The following is a 4240-nucleotide window of genomic DNA, read 5'->3' as shown; positions in this document are numbered from 1 at the left end:
TATATATATTATGCTCAAACCCAGTTTTGCAGGAGATGTGGATTAGCTAGAAATGATTTTTTTAAACCTCATTTTTTTGCAAATCTGCCCCTACTTTTGTCGCATCACCTCAAGCTCCATTCGCAATCCATCCATCATTTATCTCTGCAGGGAAATTGACTTCTGTGAGGAGATTATCTCCTAACACCACTTTGAGGCAGATGATTAGTCAAGGAATATTAGAGGAAGAGTAAATGCTGCTTTTTTCGAGTATGTTGCTACGTAGCGCTTAATTAAGGGCATAACTTCGAGCAAAATATGCATCATAAATTTTAATTCGTTTAAATTATGTTATTTAAAAGATGTGATACAAACAAACCCTCCACATTTGGACCCACTTCAGAACGAAGTCATAGGCAAAAATTGGAGGCTTAAGCGCTGGGAAGGTGGGAGGTGTCTCTCTTCCATATCTTCTCTCAGTCACATTTGCTATTTTAGTTTATTTTAAATTTTTTTGGCGTATTCTTAGGTGTATTTTATTAAAATAGAAGGATATGTGTAGGCCCCACACATGTATCATTCACTAGGGTCAGCTTGACGATGATTATTTACCGTACTGCACAGTCTCCCTACACAGTAGGCTAAAACAACTTTTCTCCTTCCCCAAAACTGTAATCAAATGTATGATATAAGATTATTTAGTAAAAGGCATTTTTAATCCACATTTAGAGGGTAAAATTGCCTGCAGAAAATTTTCTTTCCACAAAATAGAGCTCCACTTAAGAAACGGTGATATCATTACCTTTTCTACTGTGCCTGTTTAATCTAATCACTTTTTATGAAGTGACAAGGAGCCCAGGTTGCATACTTGCAGCATTTGGCCCAGATGCAGAAATCATAGAAGAATCTTAAGGACTCATCCAGATGCTGAGGAATGATGTCAGCTTTTTAAAATCGCACGATGAGAAACTCCGCAATAGTGAGAAGCAGGAGGCCCCTAAGCTAGCCATTTTTTTTCCGAAAATTAGAATAACATAATATCATCATATCCAATGATATGTTCACACATGGTTTATATTTGTTCCTAACAGTATCACAGAAATTTGAAATATCCACGACAGGTGACGATTGAGAATGCGTGACCGCTTAATTACCAAGTTTTCAAATAATTGTCTACTTAAATTATACGAGTAAAAACAGCACTCTTTTCCATCAAATTGGAAATCACGTAGGTTGCTCAATTAACTGTAATATTTCAGTCATCATGCGCGGAAAATACAACACAATGCAACAAAAAATGCGAAACTCCACTTTTTCGCTAATACTTTTATAGGTGTTGTTTGTGCATGGGGCAAATAATGTTTTATACTGATTTCAGACCCACCATTCAATGGTAGAAGTTCAGGGCAGATCATCACCTCTACAATAAGCCCTCCATGTCTCTGTCAAAACAATGAGATACTTACAAACTCTTGCAGTCATTCTCCTGCACAGTTGCTTTCAGTTTGCTTCCAGCCTCAAAGGACGTAAGTTTGGTATTAGCGCATGTGGTCTTTAACGTATGCTTTTCGATACAGTCTAGTTAAGGTCTTTATAAAAAAAAACATTCACTGCAACAGGCATATTATTGATAAAGTATTTTATGCAAAATGATTGTCATGAGTAGCACCTATTTCCAGTGCCATCTGTTTTACCCTACCAGCTCCCAAAGAAGCATTTATTTGCCGGATTATGGCTAAAAATTAACTCAACAGCGCAGGTGTTAATATAGAAGACCTACCAGTTTAAAACTCTGCATTGGTTTTGACTGGTAATTAAATGGAACTAGTAAGAACGATTAATTCCTACAAATTACAGCAGATATTCAGAAAAAGAAGTTCGTTTTCAAATAACGCAAGACTGGGGGCACTTTTCTAAACAAAAAATGGCATTTGTATGGAAAAAAATATCCAGGAGTACACTGCATTGATAAAGCGTTTACTTTTTGCGAACTTATAGAATATACATAAACAAGTAAGTAGCGAGTCGCGTGGGTTCACATTTGCGACTCATCAATTGGCCCACGAGGCTGGAGGGAGGCATCTGATTGGTCAACGTGTTATGCGTCCACCGTCTTATAGAGCCCTTTATTCACACGACTTACAATTATTTCAACAAGAAATACACACGCTCACACATAATTTTTGTCAAAGAGGAAATTCACAAAAAGAAACGCATGCATTTCAATCTACAAAGTTTTAATTTTGACGAGGCCTGTGTTATCAGGCTGTCACGATGACCGCTCATTGGATTGGAGGCATTTTGTCCGCGCTCACGATGTGGCTGTTTGTGGATGTATTTTTGGACGTGCTTGAAGCTTGTCATGCGCAACCCTGGTTCAATGTGCATGTTATTCAGGAGTACTTAAATCTCACCGGTAAGAAATGCGACTTTATTGCACCTCGAATTCTGACTTGATTTGAATTGACCGCAACTTACTTCTTTATTTTCATTCAAGCATTTAAACTTCCTTTTATTCTGTATTTCCTACGTATGATTAAGGTGAAGGCACTACTACTTTTTCCTTAAATTATGCAACTTTTCCGTCCCCACGATACCTACTTCTGATGCGGAAAGTCGGGGTGAATCATTGTTGCAGAAACTTGGGGAGAAAAAAACTTAATATTGGAGACAAATTTGTAGGCTAAAAGTTGACGGCAAATTTCAGTACACAAGCTATTTAGATCACTTATGATTAAAAAAGCCGCATGCAACCGGATCAACAGGTAAAAATGCGTCAGTTTATGCAAAGGTTGACTCTCTCTCCGCATAACTGTACTGCATGTAAAAATTTTGTAGGAATTTTTTTGCTCTTTAAGATTGAAACATGAAGGCATAATGCTATTTGTGCCTAGGCACCCAAAAAAAGTAAATTAATTGCGCCTCATACTGGTCTCTACCGCTCTAATAACTGGCCGTAAATTTTGTGCCTCGGTCTCCCAGGACGGGAGCGCTTCACATTTGGACATTTTGGACGGCCAAAAATGGCGTTGCATATTTTTTTGTCTCCTGTCTTGGATATGTATTTTACATGGTGAAATGATGCTTTAGCTACACAAATACAATTCAGTAAACTTAGTGGGAAAATCGTCCACAAATAAGTAGCTGTTTGAACTCGAATTTGCTTTGACTTTCACGGCAGAAGGAAAAAAACGTCACCGTAGCTCCGCCATGAATTTGGCCTCCACGATGAGAGCTCTATGCAATATACACCAGCAATTTTGTGTTGAGTATACAAGTTTTCTTTGCTTTATTTAACTTGATTAAGAAAAATTAGTCTTTTTTATTCATTAAGTCAATGATAAGAAGAAAGGCTCGTCCTTTTGTGACACCAGCCAAGGCCTTCTTTAAACAAGAATTACTGAAATGGGCCGAAGCCCTCCAAAAGTAAAGATGTGAAACATTCATCCATCCGATGGAAGATGCCTCTGTGTGTGTACGTGTGTGGAGGCCAAATCATTGTCTCCTGGACTGAACTCGAGACTCCGTCAGACATTCCGCATAATCTAGAAGTCAGATAAATTATAAAAAAATTGGTTTTTTAACCTTCTGAATTATTCAGTATTTATGTGTTTAGTCCCACGAAAAGGATTATTAGAAATGCCGTCTGCTTGCAAATACCTTCCAAACAATTTGTCATGGAATCTAACACCCCATAAAGGGGGAGAAGTCCCAAGTCCCCCTGCCCTTAGAACAGATGAGACTTACTATCTAAAAATATTTCTCCTTTAAGAAGGAAAAAAGGGTGTTCTTACTGCTTTGATCACATTTTCTTGCAATCAAAGTGCTGCCTACAAGTGGATGATTTTTCATCTGACAAAAAATGGACGTCTTCTGTTAAAGCGAAAAATAATTAATTGTTGCGATAAGCAAAAAAAGGTTGAAGGCTTTACTCTTGCCATTTCCCCTGTAAGGAATTTTGTCAAATCACTTTAAAAACTAACGTCTGCGTATTCACGCTTTAAACTGGCAAAGAAAAAATTCGGTGAATTTTGCAAATACCTATGCTAGGTGTTAAGATTTTGGCCAACAAAACTACAACCCTCTCGTTTTCTCATTATTCAAGTCAGTTGACTATTTGGCATTCTCAGTTGTTGTTTTGAAAAGAATTTCCCGTATTGATGTGCTAAATATCAAGAAGAAGTGTAAAATTGAAGTCTCGGGATAATTGTCCAGGTCAGGAAAAGCCCATTTTGAGCGGTATGGACGATGACCTGATTTG

This window comes from Echinococcus granulosus (assembly GCF_000524195.1).
Source record: "Echinococcus granulosus chromosome Unknown EG_S00083, whole genome shotgun sequence".
NCBI lineage: Eukaryota > Metazoa > Platyhelminthes > Cestoda > Cyclophyllidea > Taeniidae > Echinococcus > Echinococcus granulosus.
Note: the sequence above shows the minus strand (reverse complement) of the source record.